Below are 27,902 nucleotides of genomic sequence, written 5' to 3'. Positions count from 1 at the left end.
ATTTGTTTCTTCGGGTGCCATTTCTTCTCTCCTGTTGTCTGGACCAAAGCCACCTGCCACTCACATACACCCAGAAGAACAGGATTGCTTTGCCGCAGCCCTGGTCTGGTGACTCTTAGCCCTTGAGCCACCTCTCCTTCATCATCCCAGGTCAAAATCCACCAGTGAAAGGGGACAGAAGCGGAACTCATCTTTCCGTTAGAGTTTTATTTCCCCCCAAGCGATGAGTGAACTGATCGCTGAACCAAATTTTAGCCCTAAACATTTCAAGAAGATTTCTGAATGAAACATGAATCCCACAGAACCTCTTGGTGACATGAGACTCAGAAGATGACCCTACTCATCCTGGGAGCACATGAGCACACAGCCCACCTACCTCCAAACCACGTCCTTTAGATGGGGGTTCTCAAACTGTTACACGCATCTTAGTGACCGGGAGGGCTTGTTCAAGCCCAGATTCCCGACCCTACTCTAAGAGTGTCTGATTCTGCAGGTTGGGGGATGGGGGCAGGAGGTACAATAATTTGGATTTTGAACAAGTTCCCCAACAATGCTGATGATGCTGGCTCTTAACCAGACTTTGAGAAACGGCCTGAGAACGATGCTTCTCAAAGAAACGGGTGACACCTGGGGAGTGACTACTAAAAGATCCAGGCTTTCTTTCAGGGATAAAGAAAATATTCTAAAATTAGGTTATGGTGATAGCTCCACAGCTCTGTAAATATTAATAAGAATCATTGAATTGTATACTTTAAGAGGGAGAGCCTTATAGAATATAAATTATATGATTTTTAAAAGCTGTTTTTTTAAAAGTCACAACTTATTAGTGGGCCTGAAATTAACAGAGTGGGTAGAAACAAGATTTTTCTTTTAACGAAATAGTATAGGATGAAAAATAATGGAATGTGTTTTACATATTGTATTAGTCAGGGTTCTGTAGAGAAATAGAAGCAGTAGGATACATATCTAGACAAAGAGAGATTTTAAGGAGGTGGCTCATTTGATTTGGGGGACTGAAAGTTCGCTGCCTTGAGTGCTAAGGCAGTCTGGAGCTGGAAGTCCTTCCTGGAGACCTCGGTCTCTCCTCTCCAGGCCTTCCACTGATGTGGTGAAGCCTGTTCACATTGTGAAGGCTAACCCTTGCTCACGGTCAACCCATTTAAATAGTCATCTGAAAAATACATTGCAGCAATACCTAGATAGGCATGTGACCAAATAATGGAACCCACAGCCCAGCGAGGTTGACTGTCACACATAGCAAAAGTACCACTTTGTGGAACCCTTACCATTGACACACTCACATGCATACCTGTGCCTGAACTGGCTTTTGATTTTAAATGCCTTTATTACCATGAGTCTTGGATAAAATAAACAATATGAAGAAACAAAACCCTGCTTTAATAGTTGTAGTGAAAGCACCCTAAGGAAATTCAGTGAATGTGTTTTTTTGTTTTGTTTTGTTTTGTTTTTAACCTCATCTTAAAGACACAGTGGACTTCAGAAGCCCTGTCTGGCTCTCACCTGCATGATTCCAGACAGCCATATGCTTGTGACTGTCTGAGGGTTTGTAATGCCAAGCCTGGAATGACTGAATCCTACGGAAAACGGGCGTGGGCTGGTGTTGCACGTCTTGTAGACAGCTCAGAATGATTAAGCCACCCTCTCCGATTCATTAATATGCGACCAAGCACTTTGTTTTGAGGAGGCTGTTTTGATATGGCAGCTTCAAATCATAAAAATGCTGTGATTTCTTAACCGGTTACCGGCACAGCTGACGCACCTGAACTCCTACTCCGTCCCCAAGCAGGGTACACAGTGAGAGTCAGGGACAGAGAGAGACACAAGAAGTGATTGAAGCTGACCCTGATGCATATCACTTTGTATATTGTTTTGTTTTGTTTTGTTTTGTAAAGGGCTTTAAAATTAAGGGGTTTTGCTATCTTGGTATAAGGGACTTGGTGAAGCTCTCATCTGGGTTAGAGATAGGGATCAGGCTCAGGAATGGGGTAAGGATGCCTGTGAGGTGTTTTTCAGTAAAACATAGGCTAGGTTGTTCTTAAAGATCATTTCAAATGGTCTTATCCAAGATGCTACTATCCTCAAAAGACTAATGAAGGCTAGGTTCTGACATCTGAGTTCACCATCCTTAGGAACGTAATGAGTCCCTTCTCCCCTGCCATTTGCTCACCACTTTCCTTCCCACTTGGAGACCAACGTAGTGATGGCTGCAGGAATAGTTAATCTCTTTGTTGAGATTTGGGATTATTCCTCAAAGCGAATGTGCCTGTCATTAGGTCTGACCCATCTGTATTGCCAGCAGGACTAGCACACACCATCTCTTGACCTAAACCCATGGGAGCCAGCCCAGCTGTCATTCCCTCCTGGACACCAAGCTCTTTACCTACCTGAAGTTTTGAGAGTTGGTGGCATGTTTGTCCTCTGTCGAAGCATTTTCTTTTCCTTCCCACCTCAGTCTCACCAGTCCCCGTTGCTCAGGTCGTACCAGCATGGCATGGCTGGCTTGGGCTCTCATTCTGCCCTCACACTCACCAGATTTCCCAGAAAGGCCCAGCTCCATATGCTGTATTTGTGCTTCCATCACTGCACAGTCTTGAAGTTATGCCTTGTCCTACTTTTTAACTGAATCCAGTCTTCCCTCATTCTCTTGCTGCCCCCATCCCATGACCAGCCTCAAGTGGATAATAAAACCGTGCATTCTGACTGTAGAGCTACTGCACTATGCTGATCAAGACAACGCCAACACTGGAAAACAGATAAACAATAAGACATCCTAACCTAATAGCTACCTCAATTAAATGCTTTTAAATTGGGACAGTAGCTTAAAAATCATAACTGTTTCTTCACCTATGATGGGGCTGATTGAGCTTTTCTAGAACTCCACATGCTCCACATACCATCAGTTGGAGGTTTGACTATAATATCCAAGATGGCGCATGTACATAGCTGGCTATTGGCACTAGTTGTTAGCTGGGAAATGAGTTGGGTCTGTCAGCTAGAGTACTTGGTTCTCTGTGTGCCCTCTGCGTATAGCTTGGGCTTCTTTCATGATGGTGGCTAGATCACAGAAGGGAGAGTTTCATGGGCACAAAGTGGAAGTTTTACATTGTCTTTAAACCTGGTCTCAGAAGTTATATGGTTAGTGTCCTATCAGTCAAAACATGTCACAGACTAGTGCAGAAGGGCTCTATTTGTTAATAGATTTGTGACCATCTTACCGACCACAGAAAGACAGGTAAATAGGCAAAGAATAGGTAAGTTGCAACATTCCAACTAAAAATTTGAGGAGCAAGTTATTGGGGTGTGTGTGTAGGTGTATTGATGTTTTCTTGCATTCTCTGATCATACTATCAATAAATAAAGTGCCATTTTAATTTTAATAAGTGTAGCTTATACATAAATGCGCATGTACTATTAAGACAGCTTCATGAATTTTAACAAACTGTACGTACCCATGTAACTAGTATCCAGATCAATAAAGAGAACATTAACTGCACCTGAGTGATTTTCAAGCTATTACTTGTGCAAAGAAAAAAGCTTGTAATATTTATAGAGAAACATCTGTCATTAAAAAAAAAAGGCAACAGCCACATGAATCTCCTATGCTTCACAATGAAAACACATCTCTGACATACACAAAATAACTGCAAACCTTTAATGATTCTTTAAATGATGGGTTTCAGGACTCGATTGACTAATACCCAACAATTTCCAACAAATAAATAGAAGTGAGTTTTCCCGACAGTTAAATGGCCAGTCTGAATGTTTGGCGAATTGCAGATCATCTATATTCTTGCCAAACCTTTTATCACTGTCAAAGTTGTATTAACTCTTCAAATTTGTTTTTAAATGGGGCATAAATAAATATAAAATCTGGATTTACAGCAAAATCATCAAGCAGCAATGAGCTTCAGAAACATACATATAATCTGCATGTGCACACAGTGTCATTGTCCACCGCACTATTTCAGGGGATAATAGTTAGGTCTGATGAAATAGAAATCACACAATTATGCAAGCCCCTACCAATACAAATTATTTATATAGTATTTTATCAACTTTTAATGTATATTTCTATTCTGAAAGGCCATTGATGAAGAATCGAGAATCAAGTCTTGTTCTCACTCTTGAAATCTTGATTGAAAGTTCCTGTTAGCATTCTCCTTCCCTGGTCACCTTACCAGACCCTCCACCTGGTTCTGATACTAATGATTCTCAGCAATGCCCTATAAACATGTCCAGGTCCAATGTCCTACAGCCTATGAATATTACCTTCTATGGAAAAAGGGTCTTTGCACATCTGATTAAATTAAAAGATCTTATAGATGGGGAGATGACCTTGGATTATCTTGGTAGGACCTAAACTCTGTGTGTGTGTGTGTGTGTGTGTGTGTGTGTTGTGCAGGTGAGTGTACACCTGTGGTTCTTGGGACAGACTCATGGCCTGTGCATGCTAGGCAAGCATTCTACCAGAGCCACACTGCCGTCTCCAAGTATCTATAAGAGGGAGGGAGAGGGAGACTTCCCACAGAAAAGAAGAAGCCATGAGATGGAAACAGAGTTAGAGAAAATACTATACCTTTCATTATTTAAATGGAGAAATGCAAAGAATGCATCTTAAGAAACCAGAAAAAAGAAAAAAAAGAAAGGTAGGAAAGGCCCGCCTAGATACCTTGACTTTCATCCAATAACACTCATTTGGACTTCTGACCTCCAGAACTGTAAGAGAGTAAGTATCTATTGTTTTAAACCACCAAGTCGTGGTGACTTGTTACAGAAGTACAGAGAACTAAATAGTAGCTCTCACAATTTGAATTCTGTTTGCTTTCCTGTTTTTACTGTCATCTCCTTCTCTAGACTCTAAGCTGCTGGAGGTGGAACCTTGTCTGACTTGTTTACTGGTTTAGTTTGGAACTTGGGGGTGCTGGGGAGATAGCTCAGTTGGTAGAGTGCTTGCCTTGCAAGCACAAGACCCTGGGTTCAATCCCCAGCACTGCAAAAAAAAAAAAAAAAAAAAAAAAAAAAAAAATAAGTTTGGTACTTGATGCAGATTAAATGTATATCAAGTGATTCAGTCAGAATAACACATTCTAGAGAGTTTTTGAAGGAAGTTTGTGGATGCTAAATGGGGTAAAGTTGTTCAGGCATGGGAAATGGGGGAGGGCATCACAGATGAGGAACTCTGTACTATGCAAATGTATAGAAAAGAGAATGAAGAAGTTACGTGGAGCTTGGGAGACATAATGAAAAAAAGATGGCCAGAGAAATCCTTGAAAAGAAGGGAGATTCTCCAAGAGGAATGACATTAGGCCAGAAACCCTTGAAAGCTGGAAGTGGGACTTTAAGTTGGATGACTTGAACTGTTGTCTAGGTGACTTCCCAGAGGCAGCATAAACTACCAGCAAAGCAGCCCTATCCAACTCCTACATACACAATCAATCGACCAATAAAATAAGATAAAATGAAACAGAAACAAGGGTCATGGGAGATAGAGGGGGGAAAATGCATCTAGAAAACCTGCCAAGACATTTTTTTAATATTGACATGCAATGTATGTTCTATCTTAAAGCTAAGTACCCTAATCACTAGCATCTCTGAGCATATGATTACGGTGATGGTCCTTGAAACAGACAGGTGATCCCAAGTTACCCAGAGGTGCCCACTCTACTCACATGTGTCCTCGAAAGAGAAACCTTCCCAACTCTGGTCAGAGATGAGACTGCAGGAGGAGGCATGGGACAGATTGAAAATCTGGGACTTTATCCACCACTTTTCATTCTGCAGATGGAAAATGGTGGAGGGCCAGGTGGGGATGAGCCAAGAAATGCAGGCAGCCTCTAATAGCAGGAAGGGAGAATGGTCCTCCACAGAGTTAAAGCTTGGAAGCAGGAACTCAGCCCCATAACCACAAGGAACTGAAATTGCCAACAATCAGATCAAGGAAGGAAGCATATTCTCCTCTAGAGCCTCCAGAAAGAGCATGGCCAACCTGACATCTTGATTTCACCTGGTGAGAACTTCATCAGTCTTCTGACCCATTCAGCTGTGTTGGTCACAATCAGACATGGCAGCAGGAGACCCCCAATACACTAACGAGTGGGTTTTATGAGATCTCAATTTTATTAAAGATTCTGGTGTAAACTAACAAGCATATAGATTTAACCAAAATGAATAAATTCTGAAATGTCTGGTATCTGATTAAAGAGAAAACCAGTCTAGACTTTTAGCTTAATAGATGTTGACTTTTGTGTCTGCATATGCCTATCTACATAAGTTAGGGAGAAGAACACGGAAATATATTTTTTCAACTTGAAGGATATAGAAACTATGTAAGGGAAGCAGCTCATAAAGCTATCCACTTCCCTCTGCTTCACACCCTGCCTCTCTGGGGTGTGTGGATGTGTGTGTGTGTGTGCGTGTGTGTGGATGTGTGTGACCTTGGGCATGGGCAGGGAGGGTAGCAGATACACACAGACACACAGATATGAAGAAGGCATGCAGCTCAGGTTCCCGAGCCTTCTGAGCTGAAGGAGAACCAGACAGTGACATCTGAGGATGAGATCTGTCTCAGGCTCCTGGTCTTCTGCTTGACTCTTGCCTTCATGATCTTTCATTATTATTATGGTCAAGTATACCCAACATTCAATTGGTCCTTTAGCCAAGCCATTTCAAAGTCTGTTTCTGGGACTTAAGTTCATTCACTTTGTGGTGTGACTATCGCCAAAACATTTTCATCTTCCCAAATGGAAACTGTCCACCCACCAAACAGTAACTCCCATCACCCCACCTCTCTTGCCTCCACTTTTTTTACATGAGATATAAAGAAAGAAAACCCATCTCTCTGAAGAAAAAAAAATTCAGAATCATGGAAATCACTTGAGGTTTACACATTAAGACATCAGGGCTTTAGCAGAGAAGGTCTCTCCACCTTGTGGACGTGGTAAAACCTCAAACATATGGAATTGGGTAAAATGAACAGTGAGAGTCTCCCCAACCTAATGCCATCCTGAGAAAGAACCTCCAGACGGTTCAGGATGCCCTCTCTCTAGACAAGGACACTTATATTTGTGAATTTGGGCCATCTTTAAAAATAGAATCCCCAGATGCCTTCCTAGATGAGGTGATTTATGGGATTAGGAAAACCCCCATCCAGCATGCTTTCTCCCTTAATAATTTTCTCCTTATGCCATTTTATTGCTGAAATTTCATTTTTGACAATTCATTTCTTTTGCCTAATGGTTTGTCCTTGTTATGGGGCGCAACTTAAGAACAGACCGATCACCACTGAGAAGTCCAAATTTGAGAGTCTTTATTAAGCTGGCCAGCTGACTGTCTCACACAATGCCCCCAAAAATGGCTATTGGGAGAACAGCCCCGACCACAGGGTTGTAGAGGTTCTTATACCAAAAATCACATTAATCATAAGTGTCTGTTACTATGATTCAAAATTACAAACTAACATCATGAGATCATTGACAGAGGGGGAAGTGGGTCAAACTGACCCTTACCTAGGCACAAACCAAAGAATGGTTACTAACATCCACATAATCACTGTTCACACGGTACAGTGTTTAGGAGCAACAGGAATCAAAAGAGAGCAATTCTTTACTACACAGGAGTTGCCATTGTATATTATTAAACATGTCACACCAAGTAACTGATGATGGGTACAGAGGTGGGGTGTTCCCATGGAAGAAGCTTATTTCCTACATAACATGGAGTCTCAGAGCAAAATGGAGTCTATTCAGTCATTTCCCTTAGAGTCTGGCCTATAACATTCTCATGGAGTCAGATCTATCAGCCCGTCATATTCCCCACTGGTTTTTTGTACATAATCAAATCATTGATTCATTAGTGCACAGGTGATTGTAGTGAGTGTGCAACACCATTAGCTTAACAGACTGGATTCTATCTCTAACATATTTAGTTGAACAGTTTATCATGCATGACCTGATTAAAAGTACAGGGGCCACTTATTTAGATCAATGCATGAGTCCCATATGTTCCCTTTTTTCCTCCCCATCATAATAGTACACCTGGGGAAAGATGTGAACAGTAACACAGAATTCATCCCATTTGGTAATCTCAAAAAGTTGAAGGGCTAAGCATGGAGTTATTCCTGACAGTTCAAGCAAGAGAAAAAACATGTTTAACATTTTTTCAGTCTTATCTTTAGACGGTGGTTGGGATCTCTGAGGGCTGTCCATTTTTCTGTTGTCTTGACTCAGATGTGATGAGCCCATGTTGTGAGTAAGTTCCCCTCCATTTCATTAGGAAGTTAGTCTTTTTTAGAACCATTTGACATAGATGTATTCTTCTCACTGAAATGGGTAATGGAAATCAGTGGTCTCTTGGGGCTGGTTCTCTCATAAGTTGAACCTGTTGGAGAGACTTAACATCAGGTTAGAACAGGAGCAGGTACGTGGTAAGGGTGGAGGAAGGGCTCTGAAAGTATTAAACATTTAATCTCTCGGAGGTCATTTGCCTCCATCTTTCTGGACCCAAACTGGCCCTTATTTTTGTGATTTAACCCAATTTACCTATCTATATTGACTATCTTTTAAATTTTTTATTATTACCCCTCTTAATTTTAGGGACTTTTTACTGCTGTAAGGAAAAAGGGCGATGACTGCTCTTGCTGCTTTGAGCTGAGAGGGGGTGATGTGGGGTGGGGTAAGCAGTAAAAAGTTCCATTTTAGAAATTGGATCTTTCTAGGGGTAAAAGTCTTATTTTATGAAAGAAACAAAAAACCATGAGTACAAAATAAATAGCATCTGGAACATGTCATGAATATTATGAAGCTGATAGAAATTAATAGTCTCTTACCAGGAGGTGGAAGAGCTGAGATGTTGTTTACATAAAAAGGCCTAACAAAGTCTAACAAGGCTGGAGAGGATAAGGCCTTAATTGTAAATCTTAACACTGTTGGAGTTATCAGGAATGTAAACACAACATTTAGTTAAGTTACTTACTGTCATCTGATTTTTGTAAAATAGCTTTTTATTGGCATGATCTCTTTGTTTAGTAGAGATCCTTTTATTTTTGTTACTCAGGGCTAGAGACTCATACTAGCAAACATTGATTAAGTCTGCCTGTACTGGAGGTTAGGATGATCTGTAGGCCTTAAACTGACTAAAAACTTATAACTCTAACAGTTTCTCTTAATAGTTATCAGGCATTTTTGTCTAAGAAACTTTTTTGTTACCTCTAGTCTTACTTATTTTGGGGGGGGCTACCACAAGTGTACATCTCAAGTTACATTAAAGTAACTATCATTTAGTTTTTAAAATGTCCAAGAATGACTGTGTTTTGGTTTTAACTGTTTTTGCTAGGTATTTAAGATCAAGCTGGTCAAATTGACCTTGTTTCTATCTGCTGTTAAGAGTCAGCTGAGTTCCCACAGGGGTCATTCTTGGGGAACTTGAGAGCAGCTTCTTGGCTCCTTTAGTGCCATTCACCTGGTAGGGTCTCCTTGATGAGGTGGCTTCCTTTGGAAGCATTAGGGATGTCTACCTTTTCCAAGGATCCTCCTCTGCAGCAGGTGCACTGATTGGCTTCTCATCCTCTAATGGTCTCATCACTCTCCCTGATCAGAAGGTCGTGTGGCCCAGAGTTGCAAAGCTCCTTAGAGAAGTTCTCTTGTTCCCTGGGTTTAGGCTGACTCTAAGGGCAAGAACCAAATATTGATTCTCTTGACCCCTCTATTTTAATCTCAATCTTTAAGTTTTGATCTTAAACATCCAGCAAGTCAGTTTCACCAGTTGTACAGTAAGAGTACTGGGTTTTAAATTTAATGTCTATGACTTTATTGTTATTTACCAACTTTTATTAAACTGGGGTCTATATTATCTGTCCCTATAGGTGAAGGCTTATTATCTCAAATTAATTTAGATTGTTCTTGAAGCAGTACCTCTGTAAAACATTAATCAGTCAACAGTTACAGAGTTTACAAGGAAAATACAAAATGGAATTAACAACAGTAAAAACATATTTAGTTGTGTAATAGCTATCTTAAATTTTGATTGAACTATATATTATATCCCCTGTTTGAGATTACAGTAATTTTACAACAAAAAAAATCAATATTTTGAATATAATTTTAAGTGAACTGAAGTCTGACATTTTGGAGCCATTGTAACATGCAGTAAGGTAGGTAGCAGAGCCTTATCTCAGGTAAGGCGGGGCTCTTCATAAATCTTAGGTAAAGCAGTCCTAGTTCTGAAGCTGACATTTATCTTTTTAAATATCACTCTATAAAGTTTACATATATTTTTCCCAAGTCTATTTGAATGTTAGTTAACACAGTATGATATTACATCTAAAACATGAACCAAAGAAAGCTGAGAGAGCTTTTAAATTTCCTTTTGTGTAGTAAAGTGGCAAAATGTTTTCCTGTTTCCTGATATTAACTTTTAAACATATCAGGCTCTCATTATCTTTTAGAAATACATTTACATTTTTATCCCAGTGCAGAAAGTAAAATAAGGTTCAGGTCCAGTTACAGAACACTAAATGATATAAATTAATCCCCAATAAAATTTTTTATTTTGATAAGTTAAAATTACCATTTCAACTTTAGGTTGGAGAACACCAGCTTGATAAAATGTTGTTTTAAACCTTTTAAAGACTTGTATACATGGAAGATATGAACACATTTATTAACCATGTTTAACTTTTAAAGAAAATTTAGAATTTGTAATGTAGTACAATACTCTAATAGTTGCTGTTTAACCAGAGTTGTATAAACCCCCAAATTTTAAGACTAGTTGCTCTAGAAAATAAAACTTAACAGACACAATGTTAAGAGTAAATTAATATTTTAAGAATTATTGGTCATTTCAGCATATAGACTGAACTTTGGTTTATATCAGTACATTAACATTTGACCTTAGGAAAAACCTTGAATAGTTTTAACTGTTGTGTTACTTGCATATATATGTAAACCTTTTAAAATTTACTCTTAATTAACATTTTTTAATCACTTAGACACTCTTGTTGTTTACTTAGATGTATTACAGCCTTATTTTATCACATAAAGACTTTTTATTTAGAAACATTTTTACTATATTTTTATATTTAAAACCTTGTGATGTTTTAATCTGTTGATCCCCTTTTTAAAATTTGTATTTTGAAACAACCCTTATGAATTTCTGATTTTAGATAAATTACTCCATTTTAATCTAATGAAATACTTTGTTACTTATAGAACTCTATTTAAATACAGTTGAAACTTTTGGACACTTTATATAGAATATCTGTTAAGACTTTTAGTAATCATGTCTTTGGTGATAACATAAAGTAAATTTAAACCCTTTTTTTATTTATCAATTCATGAAAACACCAAGCATGTTTTAACTATGTTACCCTATGGAATTTAAGGAGTTAAGAATACTTGATGTTATATTTAACAGCTAGCATTTTAACTAGCTGATGTCTCTAACAAACACATCCATGATCAACCCCATATATGTTAAATCTAATTTAGTTATTTTTTTAAAAACCAAGATATCAGAGAATTGTATTGAGCCATATCAGTCATTTCTTTCCTGTTGAAGAAAAACCTAGAAATAATGGATATTAGACATTTTATAAAATTAACATTTTATTTATTTTTTGACCACCTGGAAACAAAACTGTGTTAGTAACTTGAAAGCCATATTTTTGTTTACCCAATTTAAAAACCTTTTACATCATATAAATCAAAAACATTTGGATCCATTTTTTAAAATTTTAATTTATGAACTCATATGTCAATTTTGGTACCAAATATATGTAGACATGACAATACACCTGTGTACATGTACATAAAATAAACAGATGTACAAAGACCTTATAGCTAATTTTTTAAAACCCATTAGATTGAGAGTTAACCCTTGTAAACTGGCCTCTGAATGAAACAGAGCATTAAGAAAACTTTATAATTGGATAAAATAGGTCTGATCAAAAATTAACCTAGGCACACCAGATCAAAACTATGAAGTCAAAAAGAATTTTAAAGTCTTTTTGGCTTCCATCCTGATGTGGTCCCTCTCATCAGAGATGAAAAGAAATTAAGAGAATATAGACAAGGTTATGCCCTATCCCTCCCTGAAGGAGTTTCCCAAAGAGGCAGCAAGGGAACCTGCTTCCATTGGTCTTCTTGGAAGAGCCCTCTCAGGTTGGAGTCTTGTTTGAAACCAGTTTTTCTGGTCTCTTGGATAGCAGCCATCAAAATTTTAGCCTGGCATTTTGGTGGACCAAGTCCAATAGTAGGAATTTCCTATTGGCAGTAGTTTACATTTTAATGTAAGCTTCAGCGAACATGGCTAAAAACATTTTTAACCATTATTTTTTACCCAAATTTGACTATAAAACATTTGATCAGGATATTCAGGTTGCCCAAAGACAATTTGGTGGTCCCCTGAGGGGGCCATCTGACCTCGAAAGTTGGTCATTCTCTCTCACAGAATTTAGAGAGAGAAAAGACATTGTGGTGGGTTCCATAGTCACTGGCTCTCTTCTGGAATTCCTGGAGATTAGTTAACATGCTCTGAAGGGGAGTACATGACTGACGGTGAGGGAGACTGACCCATGCTTACACTTAAAGGCAACAAAAAACCAGAAAAGGACAAGCAAACCCAGAACAGATAAAACACCAAAGACACAGACAAGTGGCCACTCCAGATTCCAGACCAGAGGAACTGAGCAATGTCTTGCCAGTCCTGTACTCGGGAAGTAATGCTGCGTCCAGCCTTCCTCAGAGTCCCCAGATGCGGATCCGCCAGAAACAGACTTACCGGTCCCCCAGGGGTGCAGAAACAGGTGACTCTCACGAAGAATTTAGTTCAGTCCTGGGGCGGGGCTCCACAGGCCGTGCAGCCTGGGGCTGAGGAACGTCTCTCAGAGGCCTTCCCCTAGGAGCAGCGTTGTGGCCTCTCCCCTCCGCAGGAGTTTCCAGGTCAGTGGTGAGCGGGGTTGCCCACCAGGCAGCGAGGATCTCACTGGGGCCTCCAAATGTTATGGGGTGCAACTTAAGAACAGACCAGTCACCACTGAGAAGTCCAAATTTGAGAGTCTTTATTAAGCTGGCCAGCTGACTATCTCACACAATGCCCCAAAAAATGGCTATTGGGAGAACAGCCCCGACCACAGGGTTGTAGGGGTTCTTATACCAAAAATCACATTAATCATAAGTGTCTGTTGCTATGATTCAAAATTACAAACTAACATCATGAGGTCATCAACAGAGGGGGAGGTGGGTCAAAATGACCCTTACCTAGGTACAAACCATAGAATGGTTACTAACATCCACATAATCACTGTTCACACGGTACATTGTTTAGGAGCAATAGGCATCAAAAGAGAGTAATTCTTTACTACACAGGAGTTGCCATTGTATATTATTAAACATGCACACCAAGTAACTGATGATGGGTACAGAGACAGAGTGTTCCCATGGGAGAAGCTTATTTCCGACATAACATGGAGTCTCAGAGCAAAATGGAGTCTGTTCAGTCATTTCCCTTAGAGTCTGGCCTATAACATTCTCATGGAGTCAGATCTGTCAGCCCATCATAGTCCTTTATTAGGATGCAAACACCTCTTTGAGCCCTGAGGACAGTGAGTTTATTGAAATGGTGTCACTGCTGACTTGCTCCCCTATCTCTTCACTGGCTTTGTTTATCATCATTTGTGTTTGTTTACTTCCTCTGTCCACCAGTGACTCTAAGTTCCTTAAGGATAGGAACAACTACTTGGTCCTTATCTACTCTCCAGCCCTGGGATGGCACGACAGAATGTGTTCCGTAGGCGTCTGATTGGACGCAAGACTCACATCTTGCGTAAAGGAGTCAACGGAGGCCTGGGGGTTCTGGGACATGCTGGGACATATTTGGAGACTGAAGTGGGGGCCAGCGTGAGAGGCTGCCCCACCAGTCCAGCCCTCGAGGGGCTGCACACTGCCTGGGTTCAGGGTCCATTTCCTCATGGCACCTGCTTCCATTGATGTCTGTGATAGTTGTTAAATATTTTGAATATCACCCCTGGTGCCACAGTTAAATTTACTGACCTCACAGTTCTCCTTATTTTCTACCCTGTGAATCAAAACTCTAGAATGGATTTTTTTCAAAGTGTGAGAAGATGGAAAATCAAAGCAACAGACGAATATCTACATTTTTTGTTTTTGTTTTTGTTTTTGGTCCCAAATGTTGATTTTATCCACCCCTCCCTTTTTCTTTTTAGCCAGCTGTACAAACATTTGACCAAAAAGGCCATGGGAACAGGGTGCGGGTAAAGGATCATATGCAGAGGAATGTGCTGTTTGCAGAAATATTTACAGAAAGCCGGCAAACTCCATGCACCTGTTTTTACAGGTGTGTGTATCAAATTCAATGACCATGTTAACACCTGCCCCTGTGGCATGAATTCAAAAGTAATCTCAGAATCTAAGAGTAGCAAAGCCTCCCCTCCAGAGAGGAGAAAGTGGACTTCACCTCAGTAAAGTTTTTATGGAAGTATCATGATGAATGGCAACAATTTATATTTATACATTTATTATTTATTATTGATGGATTATGTAATGGCTTTCCCCTCCACCAGCCTCTAAGCTCCATCCAGGAAGTATTTTTCTGATTCTGCTTCTCCTGGCATGTCCCATTTCTAGTACAAAGCTTGGCATGTAGTATGTGCTCAATAAATATTTGTAACAGTGAATGAACACATGACCCCACCTGGTTGGGATAGGCTATCTAATGGTGGAAATATTTTTCTTAATTTTTCTACTGTTATTTGTTTTGTATTTTTGTCCTAGTAACTTTCTATCAAAGCTTTCAGCCTTTTTTCCATACTCTTAGAAAAAAAAAAATCAATGTTCATAGACGATTTAGCCTTTCTCATGAAGGAGGTTAACTGTAGATAATTAGTGACTATTGTAAGAGAAGCAGTAGGAAGAGATCGGCCCTTAATATTCCCTTTATGCAAAAGGAGTAAAATGAAACTGAAGTGATTTTTTTTTTTTTTTTTTTTTTACTTGTTACATCATTATCATCTTCAACTGAACTATCTCTTTTGCAATTTAGTTTAATTTTGTTAGGGTGAGGTTGGCATAAGACTAACAGAAGAGGTACTAGAATTGGTGCAAATGAAGCATCTACAGACTCAAAAAACCAGGGTAGTCAGTGATGCCAGCTGCAGACATCTAAACCCAACAAGTTGTCTATCCCAAACCTTACACTGCCCTTATTGCGAGGTAGAAAGTCAGTTGTTCTTAGACATTCTTTCCTGGCAGAAAGCTAGGAGATCCTGGGGTTGCTATGCATCTCTGGCAAATCTTACCTAGAAGAGTGTGTGCACCTTTGATCCTCAAGTCTAAACATGGAGAGAGAAAAAAAAAAAAGAATCTGATGAGAAAGGTCATCAGATCCTGAATGGCCGTAAGACAGACATGAAGTGGACTATATCCAATGGTGTTTGGTAAATGAAAAACACATAGGAAAATGTGGAAAGAAGTAAATTATTGAAAGCAAAAGATGAAAAGACAAAAGGTGTGTTCTTAAGGAAAGGTTTATTTGCTGTAGCAATGTTTTGGAACTTAAATGAGAATGCAAGGATGGAAGAAAATCTGGGAGGAGTATCTGAGAATCGAGGCATTCCAGACTGGTTATGGAGTGTGTCTTGTGCCTTATCCGCTTCTGCAAATGCTCTCTACCAAGACTTCATGCCTTACAGACGTCCTGGTGAGAGAACCACAAGCGGTGTGGAGCCAGGTTGAAACTCACAATTAACACAAGAGAAGCAGAGATCGGATTTGGTTAAGGATGTGCCGAAAAGATGGTGGACTTGGTTGTGTATGGGATGGACTCTGCAGGACTAGTAGTGAGCTTGGGGACTCCAGGAGGCATATTCACAATGGTCGTACACTTTTAAAACACGTGCTCTTGCAACTACATATGATGTTTACTGTGCTTACCACTTTTTGTAGGTTACCTCACTTGAGTCTCACAATAATCCTATAAAATAGATGCTGTTTTCCCCTTAAGTTAGGTCAGTGTGTGGTACTGACTGGAAATTGAAGAAAGCGATAAATGAGGGATTCCCTGTCGAACATAAACACACTGGCATAAATAAGCAATGCAAGCACCAACTGTGCACACAGAGCTGATTGTAGTTTCAAGTACATACTTCTACTCCCTCTGCAGAGTCTACAGGTGTCTACCTCTTGGAGTAATGCCCTGCTATCAGGTTATTATTATTTTTTTTGGACTGGGGATTGAACTCAGGGGCACTAGACTTCTGAGCCACATCCCCAGCCTTGTTGTGTGTTTTATTTAGAGACAGAGTATCACTGAGTTGCTTAGCCCCTCACTTTTGCTGAGACTGGCTTTGAACTTGTAATCCTCCTGCCTCTGCCTCCTAAGCCATTGGAATCACAAACACCTTGCACTACCAGGTTATTTTGATAAGAACCAAGGTCTCCAGCTTGGTTCCCTGAGCACTCTAGACTTTTTCACCTTCAATCAAATTTAGACTTCCTGCTAAGAATGTGGTGTCTCTTGAAATAATTACCATATTGCTTTGTAGACTCCTAATTTTTTATCATTTTGTAGTTTCTAAACTCTGCAAATAAATATTTCCATAGACTATACATTAAGGAATCAAGGTAAACATAGTCCTTTTACAAATTTTGTCACTATTTTAGAGACATTAAGGAAATGCTTGGTACTTTTGCAAGTGACACAAATGGGATGATTAACATTATGTGGATGACAAAATTTAGATTTAAACAATTCCCCACAGACTAAGAACATTGAACTGTCATTGGACAGTAGATGAACTGTTCCTAAATCAAAATTCCCATTATATCCTGTTGTATATTTAAATCACAGAAATCTGGGGGCTTTTTTCTCTTTATTATGCTTGTCAAGTTTACTTTTTTATATTTATTTGTTATTTATTTCCCTTTCCTGCCTTGCCTGTGTTGTCAAGTGGCACTAAGACACTTTGAACAGTGCCTATCCCACAATTTATGGTAAACAGTTATTGAATGAATGTATGAGTTCCAAAAGCAAAAGAGAAAAAAAGAATGCAAGAAAAATCTTATTTTTCTGAAAGTGATGTCCTTTAGGGTTTACTACATTATTAGTTTTATAATCTGAGTTCTAGCTCTCACATTTAATTAGTACCAGGGGAACTTTTTATGAGACCTGCTATTCAAAGCCCAGCTAGGCTGACGATCTTTCCCAAAATGTCCCTATTTAGGAAGCTTTAGGCCCTGCCATGGCACTGCATTTGGAACACAGCCTTCTTCGGTCTCATTTGATTCTGCTGAGCTTTTGTACAATGTTCAAAGATTCTTGAAATTCTCCTCGTGGTGTTTTTACTCCAGAAAGGAGGATGTGGGCCACAAATATATTGTTCATTGCAAAAGAGAATTTCGAAGAGGAAAATAAGGTCAGAGAGGGAAAAAGTATGCCATTTTATAGTCTCACAGTTACTTTTCTGTTTGGAAATAATATATTGTTTCCTCTTTGATAACTGCAAAGAGTACACCAGCAGGCATAAAGACTGCTGCAGGAAGCAGATTCTTTTCAGGGCAGGCTGGGCCTATGCGGGACCCAACCACACGAGAGTGAATTTGGATATTAAGTGAGCCTGGTGGGGAGGCAGCAGATTACTGGAATGCATTGGGATGTTAGAGGAGGGTAAATGTAAAAGATAAGCTGGAGCTGAGAAATGGTTTTTTAACTGAACATATGATCACTCCTAATAAGTCCTAAGTTCTTTAAAGAAGAAGAAGGAAAGAGTAGATTTTGGACTGTACAGGGATGGGAATATTTGTGTCTACTCAAAATCTGCATTTGGAAATGCTGATCCCAACACAACAGGATTTGAAAGTGGGGCCTTTGGGAGTTAATTTGGGCTCTTCCCTCATAAACTGGATCAAAGCCTTCATAAGAAGAGACCAGAGAGCCCATTAGTTCTTTCACTACACTTGCATACCATGAGAAATAGCCACCTGCATGCCAGGGAATGGCCTTCACCAGACACTGGCTCTGCTGGACTCTTAATCTGGAACTTTTCAGCCTCTGGAGCTGTGAGACATAGAAATTTGTTGTTTAGGCTGCTAGGTCTATAGTAATTTTTTTTTTTTTATCAGTTGGAACTGAGACAGGTGGCAATTATTCCCACAAGAGTACAAGTCGATCAACGAAAAATTGAAAATGGTACATTAATGGCTAGGGTTTGGAAGAGCTACTTTGACAGAATCAAATGTTCACAGATAGAGCATTAGAAAGAAGTGAGGAAGAAGAAATCTCTGAGCAGAACTTGTCATAGCTAGGAGGTTTACAGTGGTATATACCTTTATATGAGTTAATTCACCTGAACCCATCATAAGATCATGGACTCTGCTAGATAGTTAAATAATGAAGGGCTATCATCCAGTGTTAGAATGAGTGAATCCCAAAGCAGGTTTTGCATCAGAGTCCCCAGGAGAAGTTGTGAAATAGAGATGTGTAGTCTTAATCCCTAGATATCAGGATTCAGTGGGTCTGGGATTCAAGAATCCATTTTTAACAAGCAGTGCCCAGTGATATCAAAGCAAAGAACCCAAGGAAACTGGCCTTTGATGATCACTGGTAGAAAAGGAATACTGTATACCCATGATGAGGATAATGGTAATTGACTCTTGTGATAGATATTTGCAAACAATTCCATGCTCAAGACTTACACAAGGTCCTGGGTAAGGCAAAGGTAATGAAGATTACACCTCATGCACTTTTGAATAATTGAATCCTAAAAGGAGCAGATGTCCAAATTTGTAATCATCCAACTCTCTGATGCTGGTATGGGTGATCTACAGATGAAACTTTGAGAACTTGTTTGGTGCCAACCACTGCTGTACACATTCAAATTCACAATCAAATACACACATTATCTGATTTGATCCTCCTAATAACTTCAGAGAAAAAAGATTTGGTTACCCCCATTTTAGAGATGAGAATGCTGAAGCATCGAGAAGATCAATATGTCGGTCAAGATTAATCACAGTAAAAATAGCTGAGATGAGTTGCAACAGGAAATAGCTGGTAAGATTGTGTTCTTAATACTGGATTGCCTTCTTGTTACCAAGTCAGAGGGAAAAAATGGATATTCCTAACTATCACAGGCTTTCTAAAGGCACTTAAGCTAAAGCAGGTTAAGCAGACTTGGGAAATTGATTGTGATTTGGTCCTCTGATGTACAATTTTGAGATTTCTCTAAAAATCAATTCTTATTGGATTTTGTTTGTTTATTTAATCATAAAGCACCAATAGAGTCAACTGAAATCAAGCAAGCTGATGTCATTCATGCAGTCAATAGTATTAGGATGTCTGGCATTACTGAGTAGCCAGAGGATCAGACCATGACTTCAGGAAAAGCTGATACAGCATTAAGGCTGCACAGTCCTGTATTTCAAAATTTTCTTTCTTCAAAAATCTTTTGACTTTCTCTATAGAAGAATAAATAAAATGAGGGAGTAGACAAAGCAGCCTACAAACACACCCAGTCTTTTATCCTCTGAAAACAAAACAGAGGACACTGAAGCATAGACTTTATTTTTTCCAAAGTGCTTGTTCTTTTTGGATTTGGTGATAATGTCATCTGCCTTTCAAAAGACAGCTTTTTTCAAAATTGTGCATTTCTGCTGCATATCAGCTTCCTTTTAAAGGGCAGTCTTCCTGGGTGTTAAGGAAGTAAAGGCTGTAAGTCAAAGATAACTTGTTTACCAAACAGGGACTATAATTGAAATGGCCCTTTGGAGTTAATGAAATATAAAGTAGCCTTCCCCACTAGACTGAGAGGAGTCTAATTTAATTATCTATGAGTGTCACAGATTAGAAGCCTCCTTTCATCCATTTCCGGAAACTGAGTATGGACAGCTCACACCTAGTAAAGAGGAAAGAATTGGAGCCAGAGCGGGATGAAGAATGTCCACAAAAGAACACAACCATCACTAAGCTCTTCAAATTATGCTGCTTAGAAACAGTTTATATGTTTATTGGGGACCTAAGATAGTTGACTAGGTATGGCTTCAGTCCAGCACTCAGCCACAATCTGGTGAACAACTGCTGCACACCAGGTATTTTGTATGTACTAAAGGTATATATAAAGTATGAAGCCATGGTACACAGAGGACAGGCATCTCACGTGAGATAACAATTTTTAAAGGTTGATTTTTCAGAAACTAGAAAGAGGGAGTAAGGAATAGGTAGCATGTTAATGCCAGAGGATTATTTTGGGGGCCTTTGTCACTGTGAGAGCTGTGTCTCAAGAACTCTGAGGGATCCTGAATGCTTGAAGCCACCTCAGAATATATTTCTCCTATAAAATTTGAGTTTTGTAAAATTTCTAAATACATCTTTCCCTCTCTCTTTATTTGCACCACCTGTATTAGAAGCCTCTTTTTTTCCTTATCCATTTTTTATTTAGAGACAAAGTTGGTACTCCTTCAAGAGAATCACTACGTTAAATTTAAAAACTCCACAAAATAGATGGAGGCTGCTTGAAACCAGTCTCATGCAATAGCTAGTAGCTCCCTCTCACACCTCAGACCACAAAAGCTTTTGGCATGTTGGGGACTTTGAGGAACATGAGATTCCTTGAAACCTCGCACATTCGATCCACGAATACCTTTGTGACTGGATTAACAGTTTCTGGAGAAACAGAACCAAAAAGGTGGATACATATTGATTTATAAAAGGAGATTGACTGTGAGAATTGGCTCACACAGTTGAAGCCAGAGTCCCACAGGCTGCTACCTGTAAGCTGCTGAACCAGGAAAGCCAGGTATGTGATGCAGTTCACTTCAGAAGCCCAGAGATCCAAAGCAAAGGTTGGTGTAAATCCCAGAGTCCAAAGGCTTGAGAAGCAGAAGCTGCAAAGTCCAAGGGCAAGAGAAGAAGGATGCCCAGCTCAAGTAGCAGGAAACATGGGCTGAGGTGTAGCTCAGTGGTTGTGTGTGTGCCTAGCAGATGTGAGACCCTGGGTTCAATTCCCAGCCCAAGAGAGAAGTACCCTTCCTCCAACTTTTTTGTTTGATCTGCTAATCTTTTCCAGAAACCCCAATCAACTTGGCAGATAAAATTAACCATCTAAGAGTCAAATGTGTAGGTAGGTGTGTGTTGTATATTTCCAAATAGATAGGAACTAATGATTTAAAAGCAAATTATCAGTCTATGGACCATATCTGGCTTGCAGGTATAATTTACTTGGCCCCTGCCTATTTTTTAATAACAAAGATTATTTTTAATTTCATGGAATGAAATTAGAAATAAATGATAAAAAACCAGAAACTACTCCAACACCTGGATACTAAATAATATGCTATTGAATGATGCATTGGTAACAGAAAACATCAGCGAGAAGCCAAAATAATTCCACAAGATGAAAGAAAAACAAAAATTAACCTCCAGTTGCCCATAACCCAGTTTCAACAATTGTCAATATTTTGCCTACTTTGTTTCCCCACCTACCCTTTGGGTGGCGTAGGGGAGCATTTTAAAGCAAATCTCAGACTTCCTATCATTTTACTGCATACATCATTTTTCTAACATGACTTATTTGCCAACTGAGGTAGACAGAGTAAAACCTTCCCCCAAGGAAGTCTGCATTCCAATCCTCAGAACCCATGTTACCTTACATGGGAAAAGGGATATTGTAGATGTGATTAAGCTTAGGACCTTAAGATGAGGAGATTATCCAGCATTATCCAGGCAGCAGGGTGTCATCACAGGTGTCCTTATAAGGCAGCAGAAGAGTCAGAGTCAAGAAAAGAAAATATGGGGACAGAAACAGAGGGAGAAACAGTAATGTGATGTAGAGCCAAGGCCGGTGGGTGACTCTGGAAACTGGAAAAGGCAAAGAGATGGATCCTCCCAAGAGCATTCACAGAAACCAACTCTACTGACACCTTAATTTTAGGACTTAATTACCTCCTGAGCCCCAAGAGTAAATCCCACTATTTTGTTGTTGTTGTTGTAATTTTTTTTTTTTTTTTTTTTTCTGGTACCAGGGATTGAACCCAGAGGCACTTCACTGCCTTTTTTATTTTATTGTGGTTTTTTTTGAGACAAGGTCTCTCTAAGTTGCTCAGGGCTTCGCTAAATTGCTGAAACTGGCTTTGAATTTGCAGTCTTCCTGCCTCAGCCTCCTGAGCAGCTGATTACAGGCATGTGCCACCATGTCTGGATGTTCATAGTGATTTCTTATAGCACCAATAGGAAATGAATACTCCAACTTTTAAAACTGGGGAGAGGTCACATCAAAAAATCTATATTCCTGGTTTCTCTTGAAATAATGGAAGGTTTGGCAAGGTCGTGATTTCTACTAATAATAGTCTAATTCAGAAAAGATGCTACCCTGCAAGTGGGATGTAAGTTATTTTTTTCTTCTTAGGTCTGACCCTTTATCATCATCTGAATTTGTGATTCCTTGTCTATATTCTGTGGTTAATTAGTCACTGGAACATTGCTGAAGTCATGTGTTTTGTATCCAGAGTTTCTTAAGCCATGAGCTGAAAAGGTTAAGAGCCACTTAACTTAGAAAAAATTGGTAGATACAAATACCCAAATGCTATTTCATAGTTTACTATACGTATCTGTTATAATGTTGCTGAACATATATGTTTGATTTAAAACTGCACAGCACATTAAACTGAGCTTTTCTCTTTGAATTTGCAGACATTTGTGCTGGGGTAATCACTACCAGAAAAAAAAAAAAAAAAACTAAAATAGCAAGAAAAGAGATTACTAAAATAACAAAAATCTTTAAATAAAATCGAAAGTATAACAAAATTTCTCCTCCTTTAGAGAACAAACCATGTTTCATTTATTAGCCCTTCCATTATTCAGTGAAGATATAAGAAACTAATTTTGTCCCACCTACTGACTATAAATAGAGAGATCCTTCAGTGGAACAACATATTAAAGGTTATGGGTCATTTACACCTTAGTCTTGAGTTACTTTAATCAGATGTGAGACTTGGGGAATAAGAGCTTTGATTACTAAGAGAGGGTTTCACAAACTTGGACCAAACTAACTACTGTCCATCCTGAGTGAAACTCCACATGCCAAGAGGTGGAAAGGGGAACAGAAAAGAAAAGAAGTACCAAGGGGAGGCACAATCGGTGCTGGGCTTCACTGCCCTGAGCCCTGTGCCCTCCAGACAGCAGGAGGCTGTCCAACTGAGTTCCCACCTGTCTCCCCAACTACATCTTTCTTCCTTTGCCCACATCACTCCCTCTGAGGGAGGCAGCTTTATGCCCTTGGAATAGCACAGGCTGTGACCTCAAGAAGGCACATGAGCAGCTTTATAACTCTAACCTTATGCCCTTGACCGCTACATTGCCTTTCTGAACCACAATGTCTTCATTGGTAACATGGAGACAATAAATGGCTGACGAGGTTGTGGAAAGACTTGTGAGAGGTGAAACAGCACAGTGCTTGTTTTAACTGGCTGGCGCTGCCTGTGTGGGGTCATACCATCAACTGGGTGGATCGAACAACAGAAATGTGTTGTCAGCAGCTTTGGAGAATAGACATCCCAGGTCAAGGTGTTGCTAAGTTGGTCCCTCCTGAGGACTGTGAAGAAGAATGTGGTCCATTTGTCTCCACCAGCTTCTGGCCACCATCAGATGGCTGGCAATTTGGGCATCACTTAGCTTACAGATATCGCCCTGTTCTCTGCCCTCGTGTGTGTGGTTTCTTCACTGTGTGTGCATCTGTGTCCATACTTCCCCTTGTTAACACCTCAGTCAGATGAGATCAGAGACCCAACCTATTCCATTATGAACTCAACCTAATACATTATACCTGAAATGACCATTTTTCCAAATAGGGTCACCATCTGAGGCCCTGGGATTGGATTTCAACATATAAATTTGGGGGGATACAGATTAGCCCATGACAGTACCCATCACAGACTGGTGGTCTCACAAGTTCACTTCCCAGCCTTACTCTACCCTGACAAGCTGCATTCTTTTCCCATCTTATAGGTTTCTAATTCCCCAGGTTTAAATGACTCAAGGGAATATGTCAAGTTCTCACTAAACTTTTTTCTCCCATCTGCTCCTTCTAACTTCCTGCTGTTGTTAGGAGACCCAAAGATTTAATGAATTCCAAACAATTCTGACCTTACTTCATTATAATATTATGTAAGTCAGACAGGACAGAGACTTGAAATGTACTTTGGGATTTTCCTTGGAAAAAGATGAGCTGAGCAAATAAGTAAACAAGATTAAAATGGAATGTCTACAGGTTTAAGAGGACTAGCTATTGCTAGGCAGGCAAAGGAATTCACTTAATACAAACCACAGGTCTTCATTTCAAACAGCTGGTATTTGCAGCTGTCCGGAGGAAGCAGCCATGTCCTGTGGAAGCACGGGATGTTTCCAGTTGATTCAAGGCTCTGAGGGTGGGTGACAAAGGCACATTTGACTCTTTAGATGGAAGGATTGCCGACATAGCTTTCTGGGGGTTGAGACTCATCTGTGAGAGAAGGAACTGGCAGGCAGTTTTAGGTCCAGAAAGTTGGACCTGGGAGGCGAAGAGGGTTTCATGGCCATGGAGCTAGGTAGGACTTCTCTGAGGAAGGAAGGCAAAGAACAAGCTTCTAGTAGGGAAAGTTAGGTGGTCAGGGAGAAAGTGCACAAAATTATCCAATGTGTGATGACAAAGTGGACACACAGCAGAATCCAGTTTGGGTCCAAGCTCATGGCAGGATCTCACTCAGAAGGCCAGGGGCGAGGGTTAAGAGTAGGATTTGGGTATTGTGACAATGCACCCTTTCTCTTAGATGGGGTTCCCAGCCTGGATCCAAAGGAAATGATATGCTGATGGAAAACAAGGGAGAAAACACATTTTTAATACCTAAGCAAGTGCCCAATTAGCACTAATGCCAAACTCTGATACATGCTAGATTTTGCAGGACCTGGTCCAAGTGATAGAACTTGCCTCCTGTACACTGTAGCATGCTGGTGTCTACAAAGCGAGTTAATAGCCAGTCTACCCTGAGGATCAGCCTGGTGTATATGTTCTCTCCATGCAGCTGCAGGAACTGGAAGTGATAGTGACCACAGACACCCACGATGGAGTAACATGATGTTGTTTGCTATTAAAAGAGGCCCTACAACAATTCCTAAAACCATCAGATGAATAACCTCTTGCCTTGGAGCAGAAGTTAATTGGACTAAGGTAGACAAAGGGGCAAAAAGAGGCATGGGACACCCTTCCTCCCTCCCTCCAGTAAGTGTCTAGCAAGTTTGCCTTTCTGCTTTCCCAAAAGGCAGAGAAGGGTGTAGAGAGGATGATCATCCCAAAGTAAACAAGGCACAGCTTCATGTCCATGAGTCTGGCTCTTCCAATTCATTAGTCCAGCTTGATTATGTTTATCCTGAATTCACAGTAAAACAGAGTAACCCAAATAGAATCCAATACCCTCTTTGGAGCAAGAAGAGATGCTGGAATCCCTTACTGAATGTGTTTTAGAATGTTACCATTTTGAAGTGCTGTCTTGTTAATGGTAAGCCAATGAAGCAAAACAATCAAGGCCAGGTTCATGTGGTTGACCTTCCCCTGTGCAGTGACAGATTAGACCCTCTTGAGCCTCCCGCCCCGTCTTCCTGTAATGCTCTACAATAAGAGGAGATGTAAAATGGGCTGTGTGCTTATTTCCTTGGATATGTATGCTCTGCCCTAAGGTTGGCTTCATTATGAAATCCTGGAGAACAGACATCGCTCTTACAGAACCATCCAAGGGCTCTGTTACAGTACATTAGCATCTGACCTTCTGCATACTCACTAAATAAGATAACTTGCAGAAACTCTACTCTGTGTCTGCAAGTGTTCAGAGGAAATAAAGAGTACTGGAAAATTGCCTGAAAATGTAGTGGGTTCTGGCCATTTTCTTATTATTAATTTCCTGTCTCTACCTCTCGCTACAAGTTCTGAGGACAGTAAGCTCTGGAACCCAGGCGTGTGGATGGCCTTGTGTCCTTTCTCCTTTAAACAGTGAGATGCCAGTCCTGCCTCATCTTCTCACCTTCCTTCTTATTTAGGAGAAGCTACATTTCTCTAAAACATTTTTATTACTGCATTTTAAAACTCTTTTTTTTTGTTCATGGTTTTATTTTATTTTTATGTAAAACAAAAATTACAAAATCCCATCCTGTAGAGGTAATTCCCTTGTGTGTATGTTTTGCAAATAAATAAATAAATTAGTAAAAGAAAAGAAAAAAAAACCAGCTTATTGTTATATATTATTGTTTTGGAATCTGCTTTCTGTAAACCGCATGTCTAATTTTTTCTCTCCCAGGCAACCACTGTCCTGCTTTTTGTCAGTATAGATCAGTTTGCATTTTCTAGAATTTATGTAAATGGAATTATACAGTATATAAGTTATTGGTCTGGCATTTTTCATTGCAAAGTTATTTTGAGAGTTATCCATGAAATTGAGTGTACCAATAGTTCATTCCTTATTTTTTCCTAAGTATCTTTCCATTGGATGAATACATACATAAATACGTTTACTTGTGATGGACATTTTTTTAAGTTATAAGTATTAAAAAATTAAAAACAGATCTATTAACTGAGCATGAGCACAGTGGCACATGCCTGTAATCTCAGCAGCTCTGGAGGCTGAGGCAGGAGGACTGTAATTCAAGACCAACCTCAGCAATTTAGCAAGGCCCTAAGCAACTTAGAAAGACTCTGTATCAAAACGAAAAATAAAAAGGGCTGGGAATGTGACTCAGTGGATTACGTGCCCCTGGGTTCAATCCCTGGTACAAAACAAACAAACGAAAACCAATAACGGATTTACTAAGAGTATTCCTATGTAAGTGTTTGAGTGGCCCTGTATTTTCATTTGTCTTCCATTAATATCTAGGAGTAAAGTAGCTGAATCAGATGGTAAATATATGCTAATGTTTTTAAGAAGCTGCTACGATGTTTTTGAGAGTGGTTATACCATTATTCATTCCAACTAGCAATATATGAGGGTTTAGGTTGCTCCACTTGGTATGATCTTAATTTCAGCCATTCTAATAAGAGTATAGTGGAATCTCAGGTGGCTTAAATTGCATTTCCTAGTGGCTAATGATGCTGCACACCTTTTGATGTGCTTATGCAATGTCTATATATATGTTTTTGGGGGAACTATCTGCTTAAATTTTTTTGCACACTTTTGTTGAGTTACTTATTTTCCTCTCATTGAGTTTAGAGAATATGTTAGGCATTCTGGACACAAATCTTTATATATATATATATATATATATATATATATATATATATATATTCTTTTCTCCCAGTCTGTGGTTTGTCTCTTCATTTTCATAACTTTCAAAAAACAGAAGTTTTTAATTTTGATTAAGTTCAATTTATCAACTCTTTTATTCATGGATTATTCTTTTGATAAGGTTTTGAAGGATTATGTTTACAGTTTTTGATGTATCTAATTCAAAGTCACAAAGATTTTCTTTTCTTTCCCTTAGGAAGTCATATAGTTGTATGTTTCACAGTTTGGTAGATGATCCATCTTGAGTTAATCTTTGTACAAGCTGTGAGATGAAGATTGAAGTTGAATTTTTTTCCCTATGAATATTTTATGTTTTCCACAATCTTATTAATAAACTACTCTTTCTCCACTGAGATTCCTTTACTTCTATATTTCATTTAACTCTTATATGTGAATTCTGTTTTGTTCTCTCCACTTTGTTTCATGGAAGTATTTGCCTTTTTTCTTATTGCACTGGTTAGAACTTCAAATACAGCTTTGAACACAAGAGGGGAGAATCATTTTGCTTCAAATGATAGAGGGAAAAGCATTCCATCTTTGACCAAGAAAAAGACTGTCACCTGTAGGCAGGTT

General features: G+C 39.4%; 1 protein-coding gene across 2 annotated transcripts in view; it reads left to right on the top strand.

The window, feature by feature from the left end:
* The window catches only part of SNTB1 (syntrophin beta 1), a 242,551-nt gene that overhangs the window by 164,691 nt on the left and 49,958 nt on the right, over positions 1-27,902 (top strand). The gene's annotated exons all lie outside the window — the stretch shown is intronic.

The sequence above is a fragment of the Sciurus vulgaris genome (assembly GCF_902686455.1).
Source record: "Sciurus vulgaris genome assembly, chromosome: 1".
NCBI lineage: Eukaryota > Metazoa > Chordata > Mammalia > Rodentia > Sciuridae > Sciurus > Sciurus vulgaris.
Note: the sequence above shows the minus strand (reverse complement) of the source record. Positions and strands in the feature narration are given on the sequence as shown.